This window comes from Mytilus edulis, chromosome 11 (genome assembly GCF_963676685.1).
Source record: "Mytilus edulis chromosome 11, xbMytEdul2.2, whole genome shotgun sequence".
Taxonomy (NCBI): Eukaryota; Metazoa; Mollusca; class Bivalvia; order Mytilida; family Mytilidae; genus Mytilus; species Mytilus edulis.
Window position 1 is genome coordinate 13,179,910 of NC_092354.1, and position 6,175 is coordinate 13,186,084.

The following is a 6,175-nucleotide window of genomic DNA, read 5'->3' on the forward strand; positions in this document are numbered from 1 at the left end:
CGATCATTATTTATGTCTGAATTCCAAGCAAGGTTTTTTTTTTTTTTTTTTATATAATTCAACATTGATTTAAGGTTACATCATAGGTCATAGCATGAGAATAGATGGCAATAGTCCGTCAGCATTTACAAATACACGTCATATACGTAGGAGTTTAAGACTTTGTTCTGTCACTTTTAAAAACGACAAGGTGCACTCGATCTGCTATGTAATCTTCAAAAACATGTGTTTTGCTATAATTCCATTTTCAAATCTAGCAAAATGCATGATACTATTTCTCTGGAGCACATAACGGTCGACGATTTACTCTGATATTTATTGTATCTCCATCGACAAAAGAAGCCGTGGTATCTAAAGAAACAAAATCCAGTAGATTGTAAATGATTGTAAATATATATCAAAGGCATATCCACACTCATTAATCGGATACTATGGAAACAAACATACGAAAAAAGTCCAAAAGACATACAACAGAACACAAATAACTAATAGAAAACTGCACTGAGAAACATACACCTCACAAAAAAATCAGGGTTTATCTCAGGTTCTCCGTAAGGTTGATCAGATCCTTCTCTACATGTGTCACCCGTCGTGTTGTTTGTTTCTTATGGCCGTATTGCTTTTTTGGTTTGACCTTCATTATGATTGAACTGATGCACGTTAAATGGGTGGTAAAAAGATATGAGAAGATGTGGTATAAAACACCTTTCAACATAATAAAATGAAAATGAAACATTTGAAACTTGAACTGAATCGTCTTTCTGTACCCACATAGATCAGAAACACTATAACCTAAAACTTTGACAGTGTAATCTATTTATAAAGTAGAAGCTTTTTATGTTTACTCTTTATTGCTATTCGTGACCTCATCAAAAGTACAGAAATTCCTTTAGAGGTTGCATTCATCAATCACCTAAAAAATTAAAATTAAAGATAATGTACTATTTTTATTTTATTAGGAAGTTTAATATGACAGCAATTATGAAATTGACATATAAACAAATATAAAATTCATAAATTAAAGAAGTATCTATATGTTAAAGTTTTATTCGTTTTTCCTGACGAAGAAAATTGAAAATACACCGGAATATCCCTCATTTATGTTTTTTCCTTTCTTTGAAACCACTATAAGTTAAATGAACATAGCTAATATTATAACAAACAATTTAAAATGATTTAATTCCAGTACCAAAGTGCAGACTATTTAACTGTTGACACTCTCATGGACTATCAGTCAACAGCAACAGAGGCATTGGTTGACCCAGTGGTAGTAATAATTTAAATGGTACCAATTTGTCTGCACCAGAATTACATCTGGAGCCTGAAGAACAGTGGTTGTCGCTTGTAGTTGTTTACAATGACTGTTATTAGTGTACAGTTAAAAGCTTAAGCTTAAAAGTTTTTTTTATGGAACTGTTTTACTTTTTTTATCCAGGAGTATAGGTTACTGTACGGTATCAGCTTTACCGATTGTTAAAAGCCGTATGGTGACATTGTTTTCCAAATCCTTGTCATTTGGTCCTTTGTCGATAGTTGTTATTGGACGTCACACCGCATCTTCTTACTTTTTATGTTTATCATTCTGGAATAAAGGCAAATATATGTACTGATTACAAAGAAGCAAGAAGCCAGTGCTGAATGTAATAGTATGACTTCAGGTTGTTTACAACAAATGAGGCAACTTTTTGCGAAAATAAATAAAATGATACAAGTAGATATTTATGATAATGGTATCAAACTGTAAATTTTAATGTCATCAAAAACATAGGTTGACGTAAATGTTTGATACTGCGAAGCACTCCATACCTTTTGGAAAGGTTCAACTTGTTAACTTTCTCTTTTAAGAGATATTTTGGGACCTTCGCCGGGTTTATGTAGAAACGATACACACATTCGGAAATTTTGGAGTCAGATATTCCGTTGGTTGGTGTCATAATTCAGAAATAGTAACAATTTGACAACATATTCCATCGCCAGCTTACCTTTATAGCTAATATTAATTCCATCTGATTATGTTTACATAACTCACATGCCACTTAATCAAACATTAAACTCTTTGGAATCAATATAAACAAATTCAATTTAAATTTTGCTGCTGTTACGCGATGGTAATTTTTGTTTTGGAATATCAATATTCACACAAGGCAGGGATTTAAAAGTTTACAAAGATGAATAGCAAAACAAATTTATACACAAGTTTACTTAAGTACTCGTATTTCCATTATCTCTAACGCTTAACGTATGTCGTCGGATCTTGTCTCATTTCTAATCCATTGACATTTCAGTTGTTTACCTCCTAAAAATGAACAAAAGAATATATCAATAAGACAGTAACATAACGATAAAAATAACGAAGACATCGAGCTGTTCACAAGGGTGTGTGGGTGGCCTGTTGCATGTGAAATTTCTGTTCCTATCCAATATACCATCATTTTCCAATGGCTGTCAAAATCTTCACCAACATTCATACCGCACTGATTCTATGATAGGATTATTAATATGTTCTTGTCCTGATATATTTGCCACTGGACATTAAGTAAACACCAATAAATTAATCTATCTAGAAGCTCACATACGTTCTTCAACAAAAGACAGTTACTGTTCGGCGTCACTGATGAGTCCTTTGTAGACGAAACGCGCGTCTGGCGCAAATTAAAAAATCAATCATGATACTAGTGTCTATGAGGAGTTCATTTACGTGTATCTAGACAATATACAAATACCTAGATAGCCGTAGTCTTAAAAATTGATTAATAATTCCAGCTGATACTATAAGCTTTGCGATCAACACTGAATTGACTATTACATTAAAATAGAGCTAGGGAAACCACAGATGCAGGTTCTGACCTAGGGTATGTACATTAATATGTGCTGATATTTATTAGAAGGATAACAATCATAATTTAGGCTTTCGTTTGCATAAAACTTTGATTAAGAATGTACTCTATCATTTATAGAAGTCTTTGAAAAGCAGGAAAGATCTAAGATGTTTAAACTACATTTCAATCAACTTCCAATAAAATGGTAAATTTGGACTCTTGCGGTTCTTTCTTACCTATTTCATTAAACAAAATTACATAAAACGGTAGCCATTAAACTTTAACAAGGACATAAATTAAAAGAATAAAGTTAAAAAATTAAAAAAAATTAAAAAAAAGTACAAAAAAAAAGGTATAAATTTAACAGAACAAAGTTTTATAGCCCATAAGAAAACCGGTAAAAACAGATGTGTGAGGTTTTGTGTGATCCTTCAACAGGAATACAATGTTATTTGATGAGCTAACTATTCAGTCACATTAACGTGCTCATTCGTTTCCTTATAGAGCGATTTGTTGCTGATTCGTATTTTAAGGGGAGGATAAATCATCACCTTGTATTCAGAACCATAAGATTGTGAAAATTTGAAGATTTGCTTTGACTACTAAAGTAAAAGATATCGACCAAGGAGCAAATGTTAAAACAAATACAGGCCTTCAGTAATGAGCAACATCCGTATCTTACAGTAATAAATAAAAGGACCCGAGATAAAAAAAAAATATGTGCAAACGATTCACGAAAGACTACAAAATGCCTTGTTTATGCCGAAAAGCCATTATGGTCAGCAATAAAAAAGAACCGAAAAGAACCGAAAAACAACCACTTCGATTGGCACTAATTCAGGATAATGACCACCACCGAACTACAAATTAGGATCTTGGCTTGCTATTAATTCTGACTATCGGAGCCATTAGCTGTTCCTTTTAGTTTTTCTTTATATGAACGTGTTTTACGTTGGGTGTTGTGGTTGATTGCGCAGCCTTACAATATTTTAATTAATGTTTTTAATGACCGTTGTTATCCATTCGATCGATGTGTTTGAGCTTTTGGTTTTTCAATTTTGCTTAGGGACTTTCCGTTTTGAATTTTACTCGGAGTTCAGTATTCTTAAAAAAGAAGATGTGGTATGATTGCCAATGAGACAACTATCCACAAGAGACCAAATGACACAGAAATTAACAACTATATGCAGCTTTAAAAGGCCCCGAAATGACAAATGTAAAACAATTCAAACGAGAAGACTAACGGCCTAATTTATGTACAAAAAGTAAACGAAACACAAATATGTAACACATCAACACTCGACAACCATTGAATTACAGGCTTCTGACTTGTGACAGGAACATACATACAGAATATGTCGGGGTTAAACTTGTTAGAAGGATTACAAGCCTCCCCTAACCTTGGACAGTGGTGTCACAGTACAACATAAGAACGAACTATAAAAATAAGTGGAAAAAGGTATCAGATGGATACAAAAACACAAAGTGGAAGTGTATATCCCAACAATAGAAAGACACTTATCACTGATCTGAGAGTACTCGAAGTTACTGCCAGCTAGTTCATAGCCACTAACAACTTATAATAAAATCATACATATCAGACTTAATTATCAATCAGAACACATCCAATATCCAATGGATTTAGTGTAAACACGTCATAAACAGTCAGAGAAAGACATGACCTTTTGGTTATTTTACTTTTTAGACATGTTTAAACGTTAAACATTTCAATTGAAAACAAGAATCATATTAAACTTATGGAGTGTTTCACACAGCCTACATTTTTACACATTTTATTAACACTGTATGAAATCGTTGTAAGTAAATTTTAAATGTGCTTTGAAGTGCTGGTCTAACAAAACCAGTCCAGTCTGACGACAGCAATATTTCATATTTCCCGATCTTTAGTTTTTGGTCTGTTTTTTTAATTGATATCTTTAATAGTGTATATAAATTCTTTAAGAGGTTCCAACGGTTGCTTCTGTCAGTTTAAAAGTGTAATGTTGGCTTCAAAAGGGAGTCCATTTATCAGTAAAATTCAGATTAAGAAACAAACAAAAAAGTTCTCTTTGAATGCTATGTTTTGGTCTTGAAAGTAGCTTCTGTCTAAGTTTCATAACAATCCACGAAGGTTAATAAACTTATAACAGATTTAATCACAGACAATTTAAAAAAAGATGAGTCAATTTATCAGAAAAGTACTAAAAATGAAAATACATTTTCGAACGTTGGATTCAAACGTTATCTCTTAGTCATAAACTAGTTTGAAGATTTGACAAAGTATTTCATGCGTAACAAACTCCGACCCCAGACTATATCTACTTGTTTGAATGTAATAAAGCAATTCCATTTATCAGTAAAATACGTAAAATTGAAAATGATTATTATCAAAGTTTTCCTCTGGATAGTTTATTTTGGTCATAAAACAAACTTCTGTCCAAAGTTTATTGAATTTCATGGAGGTTTGACAAAAACTACTGACTGAACCTAAGTGTTGACTCCGTCGACACCGCCGCAGACGACTTAATCTAGGGGCTGTTCTCATTTCGCCTTAGCTGTCAATTCCAGGTAAAAATGGTAAAAAATATACTAAGGCCAGATGGAAATTGAATTTAGATAAAAATATTAAATAAACAAATTAAACCTTTGTGTTTTTATAACAATTTGAACATGTAATTAGGAAATTGTTTCTCTTGAATTATTATCTTTAATAAAACAGACAATTTTTATGATTTCAAAAGTTGTGAAATCAGGAAAAATCTACAATAAAAAAAATGTAGTTGGAAAGTTGCTTCTCCTGAAATATTGTTTGTTTCATATTTAATAAAAGTTGCAACTTTTTTTAATTCATGCAGTTAGAAAAATCAAAATAATGTAATTATCCTTTACATTTTGCAACACAAAAAGTTTAATAGAAATAAAACCCACATATTTACCCACAGACTTTTGTAATTGCATAACAGAAACTCTAATAAAATAAATATTAAAAAATCTTCAAAACTGTGCTAAACTGGGCTTGACAAGAAAAAAAAAGATGCGGTATACTTGCCAATGAGACAATTCTCCACAAGAGACCAAATGACACAGAAATAAACTACTGTAGGTCACCTACGGACCTCCAACACGAAACAAATTGTGTTGTTGTATTTTACATTTTATACATGTATGTATACTTCTTGTGCTTTACTGACGTATATTGACCTCTCTTGAACAACATCTATTATAAAAACCTTATCCATTACATGTAAAGTAATTACGTAAAGACAGAAGAGGGATTGAGTATGGTAGGTCGTCCCGGGTTATACGCGAGGGATTGAGTGTGGTCGATCGTCCCGGGTTATACACGAGGGTCTAGG

The 6,175-nt window shown here is 32.3% G+C and overlaps 1 long non-coding RNA gene across 1 annotated transcript; it reads right to left on the reverse strand.

Moving 5' to 3' along the window:
* Positions 1-532: 532 nt before the first annotated feature.
* Positions 533-2,854, reverse strand: LOC139495171 (uncharacterized). Its single transcript, XR_011657276.1, has 3 exons — positions 2,724-2,854; positions 2,203-2,296; positions 533-1,582 (listed from the first exon to the last, which is right to left on the reverse strand). It is a non-coding gene; the product is annotated as an uncharacterized lncRNA (long non-coding RNA).
* Positions 2,855-6,175: the final 3,321 nt, after the last annotated feature.